At 42.5% G+C, this 20,806-nt stretch overlaps 1 protein-coding gene across 4 annotated transcripts in view; it reads right to left on the bottom strand.

Moving 5' to 3' along the window:
• Slc35d4 (solute carrier family 35 member D4) overlaps nucleotides 1-20,806 on the bottom strand; it is a 132,367-nt gene that overhangs the window by 38,491 nt on the left and 73,070 nt on the right. Inside the window, exon 14 of one of the 4 annotated variants that reach the window (XR_007234701.3) lies at nucleotides 13,063-13,165. The exons of the other annotated variants lie outside the window; for them this stretch is intronic. The gene's annotated coding sequence lies outside the window, so the exon portion shown is untranslated. The remainder of the gene's footprint in view (nucleotides 1-13,062; nucleotides 13,166-20,806) is intronic. 4 annotated transcript variants of the gene reach the window in all.

Genomic DNA, 20,806 nt, shown 5'->3' with positions numbered 1-20,806 from the left:
TTCCACCAGCTTCCACCAGCTCTTGGCTTTCTAGAGTATTTTCTACATCATATAGTTATGTACAAGAGAATTTCAACAACCAGGTGCAGGCATCTATGACAAGTCTTCCCTCTACCAGATCACTCATGGCAGTCCCACCCAGGTCTCCTCCACCAGACCATGCATGGCAGGCTCACCCAGGTCTCCTCCACCAGACCACGTGTGGCAGTTCCACCAGGTCCCCTCCACCAGACCACGCGTGGCAGTTCCACCAGGTCCCCTCCACCAGACCACGCGTGGCAGTTCCACCAGGTCCCCTCCACCAGACCATGTGTGGCAGTCCCACCAGGTCCCCTCCACCAGACCAGGCATAGCAGGCTCACCCACATCCCCTCCACCAGACCATGCATGGCAGGCTCACCAGGTCCCCTCCACCAGACCACGCATGGAAGGCTCACCAGTTCCCCTCTCTCCGATGTCACTCAAAGCTCACACAACAGAGCAGAACCAACCCTGAGTACTTCAAGGAGGGCCACAGATTTAAGTCCTAAGACCTAGTTTCAAGTCTGAGCTCCTTCATCCAAATTCATACAAACTATGTGACATCTTCCTATCCCATCCCCAAAAGGGAGTACAAGGTTTGAACCACACAACTATAATTAAAATCAAATAAGAAAAGTGTGTCAAAGCATCTGTCACACAAATGCCTAGCCAAAAGTGAGCACACAGGTATTCCTATCTAAAAAATCCTCCTATGTTTCACCCATAGGCAGAAGGACCCAGGATGTCTATTTATTAGGGAACACAAGAAAGATGTCATCATACTTCATATGGCAGGGAGATGCTGAAGAGCAACGCCCCCGAAATCGGTCTTCAGGCTTGCCTTGATTGGCCATTCCCCATAACGTCAGGGGTTCTGGTCCCCTTCCCATTTCTCCTATAAAAGCTGGCAGGTCACCTCTCGTTGACATTGTTACCCACAACACATCGTGATGTGTGCCGACAGCCCAGCAGGCTGGGGCCAGGAGAGTTGTCAACGGAAAAGCTTGCTTTACAAAGTGTCCAATCCTAACTCCAAAGCACAGAGAGCCTGAGAGGCAGGAGGAGAGCACTCAACAGCACAGCCAGCCTGAGCCCACCCCAGGGAGGCGCACAGGGAGAGGCACCACCGGGAACATGGTGTCTGCTTTGTTAACCACTTAGCCTGAGAGAATGGCAGGCAAGCAGCATTCTTTAAGCAACCTCAGCCCCTGACAGAAGAGTATGCCTGCCATCCCAGCTCTGCGCCTGTGGAGCTGAGCCAAACAAAACACACTTCTGCCATGCCATGGGAATTCTGAGCTCACCTCTTCACCTTAGACCTGAGCTATCTGTTAGGAACATTTTCCAGTCATGGCATTTGGAAGACATGGTGGTTAGTAGCCAGACTAGCAAGGCTCCAACCTAAAAAATCTTCCTTTCCCCAACAGGAAGCACCCAGACTGGCTGTAGTAAAAAAGGCAATGTCAAAACAAGAGGCAGGAGTAAGGTGTTAAGGAGCCGGCTACAGAGCAAATGTGGCGGAGGCTTCAGGGTCGGAGAGCACAAGGAGGGCGGAAGATGGGCACATGTGAAAATGTCAGAATGAAACCTAATACTTTACATGCTAATTTAAATATATTTTCAGCCGGGCGGTGGTGGCGCACACCTTTAATCCCAGCACTAGGGAAGCAGAGGCAGGAGGATCTTGGTGAGTTTGAGAACAGCCTGGTCTACAAGTTCCAGGACAGTCTCCAAAGCTACAGGGAAACCCTGTCTCGAAAACAACAACAACAAAAAGGTCAAAACAGCTTTTTTGAAATATAATGAACTGGTCATAAAATTCCCCCTGTTAAAGGGCACAGTTCAAACATGTCCATTGTCCTGATTGTGTGGCCACCACGGTCTCACTGCACAGCACTGGCCTGTGTATGCACTCAGGGGTGTGGCAGCTGGCTTACAATGGAACCGCCGTTGGGTATCATCACACCCTACCAGCATGCTGGTCTTCCCACTGCAGCCAGTGGCTGTGTGTCCCCTGTCTCGGCTCCCACCTGCTCAGCACCAGCTTAACAGGAATAAAAGCTGATTCCCACCGGGGAATCCAAGTGTCTTTAGAGACAGGGAAGCACTTCTTAAACATTAGGTCCCTGAGTTACTTGAAAAAAATTAATGTATTTTAAAACTGTATGGTACAGCTTGGAATTTCCTTGGTGATTTTTGGTAGTTTTAAACTCTTCAGACACTTGAGCAGTGCTAGAACAAGGTGGCAACTCCCTACAAACCTAAGGTTCAAAGCATAATCCAAAATGTAAGCCCGTATTTCAAACCTTAGATGAGGGGAAATCTCATTTTCCTCAAATAACAAACACAGCTTACTGCTATTCTCCAATTCTTACATTTCCATGAAGAATACACAATTATTTCTACTTTGCAGATGAGAAAACTGATGCATACAGAAGTTATGTAACTTTTTGTTGTTGTTTGATCGTGTGTTTTTCTGCTTCTAAACTATGGGCTATGGGCTACTCTCTCCTGTGTCCTCGCCCTGGCCTGGAATATGAGAGGCCACTTCTGGTGGTCTGAATAAGAATGGCCCTCACAGGCTCAGACATCTGAATGCTTAGTCAACAGGAAGTGAATTATTTGAGAAGGGTTAAGAATAATTAAGAATAAGGGTTAATTCAACAGGAAGTGAATTATTTGAGAAGGGTTTAACAAGGGTTAAGCCTTGTTGCTTGAAGAAGTGTGTCACTAGGGGGAGGACTTTGGATCACTCTCCGCCTGCTGCCTACGGATCCTCAGCTACTGCTCTAGCCGTGTCTGCTACGTGCTGCTGTGCTCCCCACTACGATGATGACGGACCCCCAGTCAGACGCTTCCCATTCTAAGAGCTGCTGTGGTCATGGTGTCTCTTCACAGCAACAGAACACTAAGACAGCTGAATGAGCTTGTCAATAGAATATCTCTCCAACGAGCTACCTGAGAAATAAAACTTACAGGTGAAGGCAACTCTCCTAAGAATCAGGATCTGGGAAGTGCCAGACCAGCTTCAGCTGTGTGAGGGCCTGTGCCTTAGCCAGTGCACTATGACCATGGCAACTCTTAGAAAGGAGAGCAGTTAACTGGGGCTTGCTTACAGTTTAGAGGTTTATTGCATCACTGTCATGGCAGGGGGAATGGCAACATGCAGGGAGACATGGTGCTGGAGAAGATTGATAGTTCTCCAGCTGGATCCACAAGCAGAGAGAGACACTGGGCCTGGCTTGAGTATTTGAAAGGTTGAAACTTATCCACAGTGACACACTTCCGTCAACAGGGCCACACCTACTCCAACAAGGCCACACCTACTCCAACAAGGCCACACCTCCTAATCCCTGTGAAGTGGCACCACTCCCTAATAACCAAGTAAGCATTCAAATGTATGCGTCTATGGGGGCCATTTCTATTCACACCACCAAAGCCTGTCTCAACAAAACAAAACAAATGACAAAGCAGAGGGGGCACTGAAACCAGCTGGGCATTGTCTGAGGGGAAGGAGTCACTAGACAACTCAGGAAAGGAGGTAAGGGAAATAGAAGCCATGTGACCACAACCAACTCCATGGAAGTTTCAGAAAGAATCACATAGGGCAAGGGTACTCCAATAGAGAAAGCATCTGCTATCACCAGCTAAAGACGGGCTGGGCATCCCAGGGATCCAAGACAGTGCTTCCTCGCTGCTGTGGGGCAAGCTCCTCCTCTGCCTGCTAAAGTGCACCAGCTTGCTCGGAAAAACAAGACATAGAAAGGCAACATATGACACCTGTGAGGGATGAGACTAAATCACTGCCAAGAGCTTTTCCCTCGAATCCTAACATTCTAGAGGTGCAAAGAAGAAAGGGCAGGGCTCCAAGTGGCACACCAAATGGCAGCAAATGCGTGGCAGTCTGGAAGAGCAAGGCAGATACAGACGCAATAAGATTTCTAAGGAGGGCAGACCTGTAAGATGTCTCAGTGGACAAAGATGCTTGACAACCAACCAGGGTACCTGAATTCAGTCCCTGGGACCAGTATGGGGAAATCAGAGTACTGACTCCTATGGCTGTCCCTCACCTTCATAAGAGAGCCACGACATGTACCTTCACACACACACAAATAAATAATTATAATATATGATTCTATTTTTATAAAAAATATAAGAAGACTTTTGAGGGGAAGAACAAGACCTGGCATGAGAACCTCCTTCAAAGATGACAAACCCTCCTTCTGGGGACTAAGAGAGGAACACAGTTAATGACAGATGGGTGAGTCTCTAAGATGAAAGACTCCACGTGCTGAGAAATAATCTAACCCAGTGTGGCAGATGTCCACGTGCTGAGAAATAATCTAACCCAGTGTGGCAGATGTCCACGTGCTGAGAAATAATCTAACCCAGTGTGGCAGATGTCCACACACTGAGAAATAATCTAACACAGTGTAGCAGATGTCCACACACTGAGAAATAATCTAACATAGTGTGGCAGACGTCCACGTGCTGAGAAATAATCTAACCCAGTGTGGCAGATGTCCACACACTGAGAAATAATCTAACATAGTGTGGCAGACGTCCACGTGCTGAGAAATAATCTAACCCAGTGTGGCAGATGTCCACACACTGAGAAATAATCTAACACAGTGTGGCAGATGTCCACACACTGAGAAATAATCTAACACAGTGTGGCAGGTGTCCACACACTGAGAAATAGTTGAGAAATAATCTAACCCAGTGTGGCAGATGTCCACACACTGAGAAATAATCTATCCCAGTGTGGCAGGTGTCCTCGCACTGAGAAATAATCTAACCCAGTGTGGCAGATGTCCACACACTGAAAAATAATCTAACCCAGTGTGGCAGATGTTCACACACTGAAAAATAATCTAACCCAGTGTGGCAGATGTCACATATTTTGCTCCTTCTCTGAGAAAAGCGAGGAGATTGTGTAAGGACTGGCTTAACCAATGGCTCCTGACCCCATTTTCACCAGAGTAGTCCAAGAGTGCTTAACCGGCTTATTTCGACACTGCTCCCTGGAAGCTTGTTTGTTTGGTACTCTTTGATGATTAATCACAGCCCCCACCCCACCCCACAATGGAAAGTTTTACAAATGTATCAAAATAAAAGACCACTTTGGTTATTTTAAGTTATCTAGGATATGAGGCCCACCCAGAGAAACCTCACAGTCAGGACATTTACAAAATTAACTGTCTTCTTTAGTAAATAAGAAGCAAATTCCTTCAGGTCAAAAGTTGTGAAACCCAGAATTGCCATCATATTTTTGCAACACAGAACCCTGAGAAGATGGATGGCACTAAAAATAGCCCGGGGGAGGGGTGTAAAGATAAACAGCCACCTTACCCAGAGCACCAAACCCTGAACACACCCACTTCTGCAGATTCATTTGACAATAGGAAACAGAATCTGGCCTTTTCTCTCAAATCCAGAACAGTATTTCCCTCCCAGGGATCCTCTTGGAAAATCTTGGTCATCAACAGATGATTCCTAGGTAACTGGCCGCGGTGCTGAGTGTTTCCATACGCTTCACCACGAAGAGTCCCTCCCTGACATGCCACTCCACGTTCCTGTCCTCACTGGCGATGTCGTGGAAAGGTACCGACGGCTGCCAGTATTGCCGAGCCAGAGATGTGAAGGAAATTATGCCGCTGCCGCTAGGCTTAAATTTTCCATGAAAAATTGTTCTCATTGCCACAGAGGCTTAGCCAGTGAACAAGAAAAATGATTTAATTAAGAGACAGCCATAATTAGATTTTTTTCAGTACACTCTTTCACAATAAAAGTTACATTACAGCAGAGCTTCATTTTACTGCATGGCTTATTTTCATCAGATCACACAGAAATGGGGAGTAAAAAACTCAAGGAACAGAAGAAAAGCAATACCAGAGTAAGAACATCCATCATCAAATAAACTTGGAAATGTAATGTGAAGGGGGGATGATACACTTGAAAAGGCTGAGAAAGCAAGAAGAGCCATAAACACATGGGCACGGGAAGAATAAACCTCACCTGTGATGACACCTGAGGTGAGGAAAGACAGAGCTAGCCTGGTCACCAGACAGACAGCGGAAGACAGAAGAGGATAATAAAAATAGTAACAGTGGTGACATACACAGTGGGTGGAAGAGAGTGCTTCAAACCTAAGAACCAGCTCAGAAACTAAAGACATGGCTGCTTGTCATTCCCTTGGACGTTCCACGTAGCAGCCAAGAAGCAGCCTTGGGACCTTCCTATAAACACCTCAGGTAGAAACTAAAACATCAGGGGCTGAGGAGACAGCTCAGTGGAGAACACAGCTGAGTTCAAATCTCCAGTACTCATGTAAAGCTGCCTGTGGCAGGGCATACCTATAACACCAGTACTTACATATGTAGATACTGGTAGCTGCCAGCCAGTTGGTCAGCTGAGTGAGTCCTGGGTTCACTGAGAGACCCTATCTCAAAAGAAATAGAGAGGGAGCCACCTGGGCCAGAGCAGGCCTGAGGCAGTGAACTCAGCAGGGGCAAGACTGAACCAGCGACCTAGACCAGAGCAGGTCAGAGGCGGGGAGCTCCACAGGAGTGACACTGAACCAGTTACCCAGGCCAGAGCAGGCCAGAGACGGGGAGCTCCATGGGAGTGGGCGCAGATCTAGACCAGGGACATTTGTGGTCACACGACTGGGCCAGCAACCTGGGTCAGAGCAGACCTGAGACAGTGATCTCCACAAGAGCAGGTACAGAAGAGAACCACTGAGCGAGTGAGCCAGAAACAGAGACTACTGTGGGTCCAGATGTGAATCTGGGACCTTCAAGGGAGTAGACATAATTCAGGACCCCTGTGGGTCTGGGCATCAGTCTAGGACCTCTGTGGATCCAGTGGTGAGTCTGGGCCCTCTGAGGGAGTAGTTCTGAGCACAGACCTCTGCTGGTCCAGGCATCAGTCTGGGATGTCACAGGGAGTAGGCAGGAATCAGAAACTTCTGTGGGTCCAAGCGTGAGTCTGGGACCTCTGAGGGAGTAGGCCTGAGCCAGGTCCTCTCTGGGTCTGGGCACACCCGAGTCTGGGACCTCCAAGAGAGTAAATCAAAACCAGAGACCTTTACAGGACCAATCCCAAGCAAGGGACCAATCCAGACCAGGGACATTTACAGAAACAGGTCTGATCCAACAACCTAGGCTAGAGGAGGCCTGAGACAGCAAACTCCAAGGGAGGGGAGCAAAGTTCGAGAGTGCTGAGCAATCTCCAGGAACAAGAACTGACCAACAGAGTAACTAGAGCTATGGCAATGACTGTAGCCCAAGGAATAACTATCTGAGTCTTGGATTCACTGGTACCTAGAAGATTAATCAACAGAATCACAGACGGCCCCAACCACACCTATTAGAGGAAAAGATGAGTAGACAAGGTAAGAATACATGCAACAACACAGAGAGCAACATGACACCAGTAAAATCTAGAGACCCTACAACAGCAAGACCTGAACAACCAACTATAGATAAAGCAGAAGAAAATGACCTTAACAAATAACTTCAGGAGAATGTTTGGAACTCTTAAAGAAGAAATGAAAAAATCCCTTAAAGAAATGAAGGGAAAGACAAACAAACAATTGGAAGATATCAGCAAATCCCTTCAAGAAAACACAATCAAACATATGAAAGAAACTATTCAAGACTCGAAAATTGAAATAGAGACAATTAACAAAACACAAGCTGAGGAAATTATAAAAACAGAAATCATGAGAAAATGATTAGGAACCACAAACACAAGAATGAACAACAGAATACAAGAGATGGAAGAGAGAATCTCAAGTCCTGAGAATACAATAGAGAAAATACACTCATCAGTCAAAGAAAACACGAAATGTAGGAAAAGCTTAACCCAAAATATCCAGGAAATATGGGACACCATGAAAAGGCCAAACCTAAGAATAATAGGTATAGAAGAAAGAGAAGTTCAACTCAAAAGGTCAGAAAATATATTCAACAAAATCATAGAAGAAAACTTTCCCAACCTAAAAAAAGATATGTCTATGAAGATACAAGAAGCTTACAGAACATAGAACAGAATGGATCAAAAAAAAATTCCCCTCACCACATAATAATTAAAGCAATAAATATACAGAAAAAAGAAAGAATATTAGGAGCTGCAAAGGAAAAAGGCCAAGTAACATATAAAAGCAGACCTATCAGAATTACACCTGACTTTTATCAGAGACAATGAAAACTAGAAAGTCGTGGTCAAGAGTTATGCAAACATTCAGAGATCACAGATGCCAGCCCAGACTACTATACCCAGCAAAACTTTGAATCACCATAAAAGGACAAAATAAGATATTCCATGACAAAACCAGATTTAGCCAATACCTAGCCATAAACTCAATCCTACACATAATACTAGAAGAAAAATTCCAACCCAAGGAAGTTGGCTACATCAACAAAAACACAGACAATTGATGGTCTCACAGCAGCAAATCCTAAAAAAAGGGGAAATGCACAAATTAACATCAGCAACAATGAAAACTAAATTAATAGGAGACAGCAATCACTGGTCATTGATATCCCTTAATGTAAATGAACTCAACTTACCTATTAAAAAACACAGGCTAACAGATTGGATATGCAAAGAGAATCCATCCTTCTTCTAAATACAAGAAACACACCTCAACCTCAAAGATAGATATGTCCTCAGAGTAAAGGGTTGGGAAAAAATATTCTAATCAAATGGACCTAAGAAAAAAGTTGGTTTAGCTATCCTAATATCTAAAAAATAGACTTCAAACAAAAATCAATCAAAGGAGACAAAGAAGGTCATTTCATATTAGTCACAGGAAAAAAAATCCATCAAAAGGAAATCTCAATACTGAACATCTATGCCCCCAATACAAGGGCACCCTCATATGTAAAAGAAACACTTCTAAAGATTAAGTCATACATTAAACCCCACACATTTATAGTGGGAGACTTCAACACTCCACTCTCACCACTGGACAGGTAAGTCAGACAAAAAATTAACAGGGAAGTAACAGATGTTATGGCTCAAATGGACTTAACAGACATCTATATAATATTCCATCCAAACAGAAAAGAATATAACTTCTTCTCAGCACCTCAAGGAACCTTCCCAAAAATTGACCACATATTTGGTAATAAAACAAACCTCAACAAATACAAAATAAATTGGAATAACACCATGTATCTTATCAGATTACCATGGCTTAAAATGAGAACTCAACAGCAATACTAATTCCATAAAATCCAAAAGCACATGGAGATTAAACAATGCTCACCTGAATCATCAATGGGTCAAGAAAGAAATAAAGGGAGAAATTAAAGACTTTATAAAATTCAATGAAAATGATCACACCATATACCCAAATTTATAGGACACAATGAATGCAGTGGTAAGAGGAACATTCATAGCACTAAATGCCTACATAAAGAAGCTGGAAAAATCCCTCACTAGTGAATTAACAGAATGTTGGAAACTTTCGAACAAAAAGAAGTAAACTCACCCAAGAGAGCTAGACGGCAGGAAATAATCAAATTGAGAGTTGAAATCAACAAAATGGAAACAAAGAAAACAAAACAAAGAATCAATGAGACAAAGAGTTGGTTCTTTGAGAAAATCAACAAAATAGACAAACCTTTATCCAAACTAACCAAAAGGAAGAGAGAGAATATCCAAATTAACAAAATTAGAAATGAAAAAGGGGACATTACAACAGACACAGAGGAAATACTGAGAATCATCAGGTCATATTTCAAAAACCTGTACTCTACAAAATTGGAAAACTTGAAATGGACAACTTTCTGGATAAATATCACTTACCAAAATTAAATCAAGACCAGATAAGCAAATTAAACAAACCTATAACTGCTGAAGAAATAGAAACAGTCACCAAAAGTCTCCCACCAAAAAAAAAAGCCCAGGAGCAGATGGTTTCAGCTCAGAATTCTACAAGATTTTCAGAGAAAAACTAATACCAATACTCCTCAAATTATTTCACACAATAGAAACAGAAATAACATTGCCATAAAAAATAATTCTTTTTATGAGGCTACAATTACCCTGATACCCAAACCATAGAAAGATATTACTAAGAAAGAGAATTATAGGCTAATCTCACTCATGAACATTGGTGCAAAAATACTAAATAAAATACTGGCAAATCAAATCCAAGAACACATCAGAACCATCATCCACTATGATCAAGTCGGCTTCATCCCACAGATGCAGGGATGGTTCAACATACAAAAACCTGTCAACGTAATCCACTACATAAACAAACTGAAAAATAAAACCACATGATCATCTCATTAGATGCCAAAAAAGCTTTTGACAAAATATAACATCCCTTCATGATAAAGATCTTAGAGAGAGCAGGGATACAAGGAACATACCTAAACATAATAAAGGCAATATATAGCAAGCCAACAACCAATATCAAAATAAATGGAGAGAAACTCCCAGCGATCCCATTGAAATCAGGAACAAGACAAGGTTGTCCACTCTCTCCATATCTATTCAATATAGTTCTTGAGGTACTAGCTAGAGCAATAATTCACCAAAGGAGATCAAGGGGATACAAATTGGAAAAGAAGAAGGCAAACTCTCACTATTTGCTGATGATTTGATAGTTTACATAAGCAACCCAAGAAATTCTATCAAGAAACTTCTACAGCTCATAAACACTTTCAGTAATGTAGCAGGATACAAGATTAATTTAAAAAAATCAGTAGCCCTCTTGTACATAGATGATAAAATCGCTGAGAAAGAAATCAGAGAAGCATCATCCTTCACAATAGACACAAATAGCATAAAATATCTCAGAATAACTCTAACCAAACAAGTGGAAGACTTGTATAACAAGAACTTTAAATCTTTAAAGAAAGAAACTGAAGAAGACAACAGAAAATGGAAAGATCTCCCATGCTCTTGGGTAGGTAGAATTAACATAGTTTAAGATGGCAATCTTATCAAAAGCAATCTACAGATTCAATGCAATGTCTATCAAAATCCCAGCAAAATTCTTCATAGACCTCAAAAGAACGGTACTCAACTTCATATGGAAAAGCAAAAAAGCTGTACAATCCTGTACAACAAAAGAACTTCTGGAGACACCACAATCCTTGACTTCAAACTCAACTAAAGAGCTACAGTACTGAAAACAGCCTGGTATTGGCATAAAAACAGACAGGAGGACCAATGGAACCAAATCGAGGACCCGGATATTAATCCACACTCCTTCAAACACCTGATTTTTTATAAAGATGCAAAAAATATAAAATGGAAAAATAAAAGCATATTTAACAAGTGGTGCTGGCATAACTGGATATCAACACGTAGAAGAATGGAAACAGATCAATATCTATCACCATGCACAAAACTCAGGTCCAAATCGATCAAAGACCTCAACATAAAGCCAGCCACACTGAACCTTATAGAAGAGAAAGTGGGAAGCACACTTGAATGCATTGGCACAGGGAACCACTTCCTAAATATAACCCCAGCAGCACAGACACTGAGAGAAACAATTAATGAATGGGATCTCCTGAAACTGAAAAGCTTCTGTAAAGCAAAGGACATGGTCAACAAGACAAAATGACAGCCTACAGAATGGGAAAAAGATCTTCACTAACCCCATATCAGACAGAGGTCTGATATCCAAAATATACAAATAACTCAAGAAATGGTCATCAAAAGAACAAATAATCCAATAAAAAAATGGAGTATAGACCTAAACAGAGAACTCTCAACAGAGGAATCTAAAATGGCTGAAAGATACTTAAGGAAATGCTCAACATCTTTAGTCATCAGAGAAATGCAAATCAAAACAACTCTGAGATTCCATCTTACACCTGTAAGAATGGCCAAGATCAAAAACACTGATGACAACTTATCCTGGAAAGGTTGTGGGGTAAGGGGAACACTCCTGCATTGCTGCTGGGAATACAGCTGGTACAACCCCTTTGATGTCAGTGTAGCAATTTCTCAGAAGATTAAGAAACAACCTTCCTAAAGACCCAATAATACCACTTTGGGGTATATATCCAAAGGATGCTCAAGGACATGTGCTCAACTATGTTCATAGCAGCATTGTTTGTCATAACCAGAACCTGGAAACAACCTAAATGTCCCTCAACTGAAGACTGGATAAGGAAGATGTGGCATATTTACACAATGGAGTACTACATAGCAGGAAAAAGATAACGACATCTTGAATTTTGCAGGCAAATGGATGGAGCTAGAAAACATCATATTGAGTGATGTAACCCAGACCCAGAAAGACAATTATCACATATACTCACACATAAGTGGTTTTTAAACATAAAGCAAAGAAAACCAGCCCGCAATCCCAAAGAACTTAGACAACAATAAGGACCCTAAGAGAGACTTACATAGATCTAATCAACATAGGAAGTAGAAAAAGACAAGATCTTCTGAGTAAATTGAGAGCATGGGGACCTTGGAAGAGGGTTGGAGGGGAGAGAGGAGGAGGGAGGGGAGCAGAGAAAAATGTAGAGCTCAATAAAAAAAAGAAAAAAAAATAGAGAGGACACCATCATCAACTCTGGGCTCCGTACTCATACATGGGTATGCACACACATCCATGTGCACATAAGGACATGAAATCAATAAAAAGTAAAAATTTATATTATTAAGATTTCAGAAAGCTTGCATGATTCCCCTATTAAAACAACTCAGCCTTTTGTGTGTGATATTTGTGTCTCTCTGTTTCTGTGTGTGCATATACATGTGCAGGTGTCCCATGTCTACATGTGTGTGGAGTCTTAGTGCTCAATGCTGAGTGTCTTCTCATAATTTTTTTAGTTTGGGGTCTACTGAGCTAGATCAGCAGTTTAGAGCACTCGTTCTTACATAAGACCCAGGTTCAACGCTTAGCACCCACATGAAGGCTCAACCATCTGTAATAACTCCCGTTGTAATGGATCTTCCTCTGGCCTCTACAATACATACACACAGGCAAAACACTCATACACATAAAGAAATATAAACTTTTAAAAACTTAATTTTATCTAGTCTACTGACATATTGAAGACTCCTGCTTAGTTCAATATCTTGGCAACAGGTCACGAAATATGTCAGCACACCACCTCGGACAAGCAGACAGTAGCTGTGCTGCGGCCTTCACCTGAAAGAAAGTCAGAGCTCAGAAAACTTCCTGTGTACATCAAAATTTTTCATCGGGATAAATCAGGATAAATTTAATAGCAGCATTTGCCCCCCTCTTAATAGAAACTCCTACATGAGAGTTTAGACCAGGGTGGCAGTCACGTTATCCACAAGGAGATGTTCTTATGGAGACAGCTTTGAAGACTCCCAGGAGATGCCAGCGTATAATTAAGACTAGAGAGTGATCACAGAGCAGTCAGCTGGGAGTCTCCATGGAAACCAGCAAAAATATATTTTCAAATGCACAGTGATTGTTTTGACTCAATGACTCTTTATATAAGTTTAAAACGCTGTGAATGGTGCATCAATGGCTTCTTTTGTTGGGCAATCTCAGTTTAGGCTGTGAGAAGCCTTGTTCTTGTGGATGCTACATTCAGGGCAACAGTGTAGCAGGCAGTAAATCCACACCACAAACCAGTGAACACAATGGTAAACGCACAGCCAGGAAACCACTGATCAACTTTGTGAAAGGACTGAGCCAGCGTTTGACAGAGCCAAGGACCTGCACAGGGCTGGCTCTCCCCAGTCCAGAGCTGTCAGGCAGCATTCAATGCCCTCGGTAAGGTAGAAATTAGTGTTGTGCTTATTCACCGAAAATGACACAATTCGCACACCTGAGACGAAATGAAAATTAAGTCTTTATTTAGGTCTCCATTGTCCTCCACAAGGCTGTTTGCTATTCCCACATGTATCAGTTCATTCACTGTGCTCGGAACTAGCAAGAGCTCATATTCTAGCACCTTCCAGTTTTACAATGTTTCCTTCGTATAAAGAGCATACTATCCAAAGAGTAATGTAAGGGAACCGCCTTCTAAGAGTGAATTCTGACTATCTGAGTTAAAGACAGAAGTCCCAAAAAAACCCTGACACCAAACTCTTCCACAAGAGAAGGTTAGACTAAGTGACAGGGACAGAAGAAAGTCCCACTGTGGAGTGATATATTCCAGTAAGTTCTTATAAATCTTGCAAATGTTTTATTGAGTAGATATCATGATTCTCAACACTAGCAGTTCCCTGTACAGGACTATATCAGATGTAAAGCCTACAGAGAGTTGGTTACTGCAGTTCTGCCAGCTCTGAGCTGCCTTTAGATCCCTTGCAGTCCCGACTCTGCTTTACGGAGGAAAGACCTGAGGGTTTCAGGGTGACAGCACCGTAGGCTCCTGTATTTATGGTGGCACTGTTTGGGGAGAATGAGCATCAACAGAAGAAATTGGCTACATGTGCAGGTTTTGAGGTTTAGAGCCTAGCCCCACTTCCTCTCCAGTAACCGTTCCCTGTTCCATGAAGAAACGGAAATTTGCTGTCATGTCTTCCCCATCGTGAAGGCCTGTGTCCTCCCAAACTGTAAGCCAAAATAAACCCTTCCTGCCTTATCATGTTATGTTGAGTATTTGATCACAGCAATGAGAAAGTAACCAATATTGGTATCTTGTCCATCATAGCTGCTATGACTAATGACCAGAGACTGGGTTGCTTATAGATGACTTAATTGTACTTCTTACTCTTCTGAGGACTGCCAAGTGTAGATCAGAATGTTAGTAGGTTCTGTGTCCCAGAAGAGCTGCTTCTCAGAGACAGCATCCTTCTTCTATGTTCTCACAGTAGATAGGCAAAGCAGTTCCATGGAACATTTTATTTTGAGACAGGATCCCACTCTGGATGGCCTGAAACTGGTCACATAGACCAGGCTAGCCTCAAACTCAGAGATCTGCCTGCCTCTGTCTCCTGGGTTCAAGGATTAAAGGTATGAGTCATCATGACTGACTGGTGCCCCTTTTATAAGGCCACTGATGTCACTCAGAAGGACTCCGCCTTCATAATCTTATCATGTGCTAAAGCTATACCTATTAACATCACCTTAGAGGTTAGGATTTCAAACTATGAATTTTAGTGGGGCACACACATTTCATATCATAGAAGAGAAGTTCAGTGGATAGTGGACAGAGTCAAAGAGTGAGCATTCTTCTCCCCCTTCCTCCCTCCCCAACCCCGGAATTCCAAACTCCTGTCCCATACACATCTCAAGATGGAGACTAAAGTTCCGTCTGCCTTCTTCCCATCTATCACCATCTCTGCCAAGGCTCATGGGTAAAAGGCTTTCTGGTAAAAGGCTCTAGGACAGCCCCAGCCCACATGTTCTTCCACAAACGATTGATACCAATCTTCCCAACTTCCCCTCATTCTCTGGCTTTCATCATTCTTACACCCAAGTCCTTTTTCTAGAAAATACGTCTCATCATGAGATCGGGCTATCACCCTCTTGACCACAGCTCACAGCCTTCTACTTCTTCAGAGAGTTAGGACCCATCTTCTTTCCTAATTTGCCCTTTACTGCTTCCTCAAAGGCTGACAATGTCCTCGCTCTATCTTTTCAACCCGTTCTCTTAACAGCGCTTCTCATAGCCCTTCCTGGCCTTCCTTCCACCCTCTGCTGTCACTAGGGACCTGATCATTATGGTCCCTAGCACCTGCACGTCTCCCAAGCTAAGTGTCTGCCTGTGTTCTTCCATTCCTCTGTCTTTCCTCTCCCAGTGACCTCTTCCATGCCTGCACTGTTTTGATGCATGATCTAAGTTCTCACCCACTTCTCCTGGTTTCCAACCAAAACAGCTCTATTTAGATGTTTGGCTGCAGTGTGCATCTGTCTAGAATATAGTTCACCAGCTTGACTCCCTACAGTCTCATTGTTGCCACTTCTGCCTGTCATGCCATGAATGTTACAAACCTTGGAGGCATCCAGGCTCCACTGGATCCATCCTTATTCGTGTTTTACAACTATCACCACCCACACCATCTGTTCTAACATGGTCTAGTTTTTATTTCATCGTGTCCCATAGCAATCATATGACAGATTGATTAAAATTTACTTTCCTTCAAATTTTCAGAGAGATCTGACTTCCAACGTTTTTATTCCTGCCACTGAAGTTTTGGTTTACCTCCTGTCTGAATGCTTGAAGCTCAGCGCTATCTAAGATCTGTTTCTATGTTAACATGCCCAAGCATTGCTTACCATCCGGCAGCTCGTCCAGAGTCCACAATGGGCTCTACAGAGCAGCTTCCATCTGACTTTCTCCCCAAGTTTCCTATGCCTCCGCCGGCTCCTCCTCTAACCAAACTCACAGACACCCACATGCTCATCCTGCCTTACTGCTCCTGCTGCCCATCCTGTATGCCTTCATATCATATCATATCATATCATATCATATCATATCATATCATATCTTCATGTTACATCTAAAATCTTACAGGATTGCTAACTGCTTCAGGCTGGTAGTAAAACAGAATAAGAAAGAATTTCGGAGCCAAATGAGGTGCACGCACACCAAGGCTACAGCAAGCACTGCAGGGATGGTCTCTCCCCATGCTGATGGCGTCCCGTAGCTCTGGGCAGCAGAGCATGAGAGCTGCATCGGGAACTGACTGACGCCGCAGAAGCAGCTGGCCACAGACTGGATTATTTGAGCAGGAGCCCCACCCAAATTTCAGGGTCATTGGATGTCAGAAGGTTGATAGGCCATGTCATGGTGCCAGCCCACAGAGAAGGACATGCAAAAAGGAAGGTTTTACTCTAATGTCTGCTTGTCCCCACTCTCACTAGCTAGTTTATATATCCTGACACATTTCCTTCACTGGTGTTAGAATGTAATTCTTTGGGATTTCAACATGGACTGAAAACTGGCAGCTGTCTAGTCCTCCCTGGGGCTCCACCACCTGACCGGGACTGCTAAGACATCTGATTACAGACTGAACAACTGCCGGATTCTTGGCCTTTCCTAAAGGAGACAGCTATGGTTGGGTTACTCAGACCACATCCTGTAAAGTACTCTAATAAATCCCTTCCCTTACTGATATATAGATAAATATTAGTTCATTCTACCAGTTCTGTTCCTTACAGAGCCCTGACTAATACAGTCTGAGTCCTGCATATATGAAATGTAATTCCACCAAAAAAAAAACCAACAACAACAACCAGAAGGCCAGTGGAATATTCCATGGGTAAAGGCACTGCCATCAAACCTGATGACCTCAGTCAATCCCAAGACTCACATAGTGGAAGGGAAGAACTCCACACGTTGTCCTCTGACCTCCACATGTGCACTATGGCACATGCATATGTGTGCTCATACACAAATAGATATAAGAATCACAGGTGTTAAAAAATATCACCTTTAATCCCAGCATTCGGAAGGCAGAGGCAGGCAGAGTTCTGTGAGTTCGAGGCTAACCACCTGGTCTATAAAGCTAATTCCAGGACAGCCAAGGCTACACAGAGAAACCTGTTTCAAAAAAACAAACAAACAAAAACAAAACAAACAAACAAAAATATCATGTCTGATATTGTAAGGTTGGTCAAAAGTCCATGGCTCAGGAGATCATAGGCACTTGGGTTGAAAATTTAATTTTTTTTTTTTTTTGGCCTTTCAAACTCACTCTGTAGACAATTCTGCCTCTCAAAAGCTGGAATCTCAATGAGTTCAAGGTCAACTAGATTCTACAGGGCAAGTTCCAGGACAGCTAAGACTACACAAAGAAACTCTATCTTGAAAAACAACATCAAAACAAAAGAGTTTAGTTAAACAGTAAAGCTCCTGCCTTGAATGTTTAAGACTCTGGGATCAATCCCTAGATAAATAAAATAAAAACAAGTCAAAAAAACAAATACCTTAAACTGAATCAGAAGATCTATCAGAAAAAGTATTTCCCAAGGGCCATTAAAAGGACAGACTTGGTTTTATAAGGCACAGCTGGCTGATAACAATGGTGTTAGCTCCTGGGGAGCCCAGTATTAGACAAAGCTGGCTTTGAAAGGGCAGCAAGCGCTGCTGCCTCTGGGGATGCCTCGCCTTTCCTGGCTCAGCATCACTAAGAATTCACTCCAACCTCGGCTGCTTCTTTCCAACAACTGAGAACCCAAGCAGTCTGAAATGAAAAGCATGAGATAAGGCACTACCCAGACTGGGAGGAATTCTCACACAGGGTTTAATCAGCTGGAAAACCCCACTAAGAGTGGCAACTCAGGCTGTGCCCTCCTTACACACCCACACGTCACTGTCACACTGTTCTCTTGAATCCATTCACGTTTTCTGGTTCAGTCCTTGTACTCCCAGTGAGAAAGGAGCTCAGACTGTGCCCATGCTTTAGATTTCACATGCTCAAGTTCACTAAGAGAAGAGACTTTTCTTTTTCCAAAGGTTGCTAAGCATTATAATGCTTTCTGGATCTTAAAGTACTTCTCAGATTCCAAGAGAGAAAAATGATAATCATGATGGAAATATTACTGAAGCCAGGCATGGTGCTGATACCCTTAATCCTAACACTCAAGAGCAGAAGCAGGCTGTTCTGTGAGTGTGAGGCCAGCCTATTTACACAAGGAGCTCCAGACCAGTTAGAGATACACAATGAGACCGTGTCTCAAGAAGAAAAGAAAGAAAAAGAGAGAGAAAGAGAGAGAGAGAGAGAGAAAGGGAGGAAGAAAGCAAGCATGCAAATGATTGCTGATATGACAACCCTTGAACAATGGTAAAGAAAGAATACTATTTTGGAGCCAGGAACAAGGCATCTCAGCCTGGGTCTACAAGTCTTTTGAGGGATCCAAATTCTCCTCTAGCACCATGGGGCCAGCCTTCTGGGTCACTTTCGGAAAACACTGGCACCGATGCGGTCACGATGACATCACCAGGCAATGCTGTCTCACCAAGCACTGTTGTAGTATGTTACAAATGCCAGCGCATTTGGACATGCAGCTGGTCCAGGGGATGGGTATACTTGGCCACTAAGAATACAGAACTCACATGTGATAGAAAAGATGTGTGTTGGGGGTGGGTAACAAATGTACTGAAGAGGGAGAGAAAGAGAGAGATTATCTGATGTACTGAAGCTGCCAAGAACCTTGATGGTTCACCTAATCTAATCCTCTACACTTAAGGATTAGCATCAAACCACAAGAATAAATTAAAAATTGTTTTTCCCCCAGAATTGGGGGGAAAGTTATAAACTTCCTTTCAAGTTGTGAAAAATAAAAGCAAAGGAAATTCTCAGAGACCAGTGGTCAAATAGGTGAAACCATACATAGATAAACTCCATCACATCGTAAAAGTCAGAATGAATGCCTTGTTCTACAGTCCTTAAGGATGGTTTACAAGCTACAAAACCCAGCATCAAAATGAAAGGTGTGGCTTTTTTTTAATGTGATGACTTTTAAATAGTTTTTAAAGATTTATTTATTTTATGCACATCAATTTTTCGCCTGTACATATGTCTATGTGAAAGTGTCAGATTCTGTAGAATTGGAGTTACAGATGGTTATAAGGTGCCATGTGGGTGCTGGGAATCGAACTCAGGTCCTCTGGGAGAGCAGACAGTTCTCTTAACCACTGAGCCAGCTCTCCAGTCCCAATGTGATGATTTTTAGTAAGCAAATTTATTAAGTTATTATGTGATTATGCAATCATCACTACAATGTAGCTTTAGCTCATTTCCATTCCACAAACTACAACTTCTTTAAACCTATATGCAATAAATTTCTGCTCCATGAAAAACCATCAATATATTATGTGTGCATAAATTTGCATTTTCTGATATTTTATACAAAAGGAATAATATATGTATTACTTTGTGACTATGTTTTTCCAGTTAGCAGAATTCTTCTAAGAGTCATCTGTATTATAGCATATATTAATAGCTCATTTCTTGTTACTCTTTAGTAGCATTCTACTACATATATCTGATATCTTATTTATTCATCCACTAAGAAACTCACATCTACATTCTTTACATGTTTTGGTGTTATTTATTAATGTGACCATAAACACCAAAGTATGGGGTTTTGGGTGGGTGTGCATTTTCATTCCTCTTGAACATTTTTTGGGCATAGAGGTCCTGCATGGTTGTAAGTTTGCCTGATAGAAAGTATTGAGGTGTTTTCCAAAGTACCTGCATAAATGTCTATGAGGATTCTGGCTCTGACTCATTCTCAAAGACAGTCTTCTAGTATCCTTGATCCAAGGTGTGTCTCTTCTGGAAACTATGCAGTTGGATCTTGCCTTTTAAAAATACAATCTGACAACCTCTGTCTTTTGAATGGAGTATTTTTTTAAATATTCATTCTTTTTTTTATATATGTGTTTGAGTGCTTTGCCTGCAAGTATGTTTAAGCACCACATTTATTCATGGTGTCCACAAAGGCCAGGAGAGGGTGCCAGATCCCCTGGAACTTCACTTACAGGTGGTTGTGAGCCACCATGTGGATGCTGGGAATCAAACCTGTGTCCTTGCAAGAGTAGGCAGAGTTCCCAACCTCTGAGCCATCTTTCCATCCCTTTAAAAGGAATATTCAGTCTATTAACACTTACTATAATTACTGATATTGCCACTGGCAACACATCTCTCCGTCTTTATTTATTTGGAAATGTCTTTACTTCTGTCGTATCTGATGGACAGTTTTGCTATGTATTAAGTCCCTGGTAGCATATGTCTTTTTTTCTTTTAGCATGTTGAATGTGGCCTCCTCTTGCTGCCTCTGGCCTCCAGGTTTTTGTTTGGAGGCTTGTTTGCTATGTTTCATTAATTGCACTGATTTCTTCCATGTGTGCTGAAT

The sequence above is a fragment of the Myodes glareolus genome, chromosome 13 (genome assembly GCF_982192425.1).
Source record: "Myodes glareolus chromosome 13, mMyoGla1.1, whole genome shotgun sequence".
Lineage (NCBI taxonomy): Eukaryota > Metazoa > Chordata > Mammalia > Rodentia > Cricetidae > Myodes > Myodes glareolus.
Note: the sequence above shows the minus strand (reverse complement) of the source record. Positions and strands in the feature narration are given on the sequence as shown.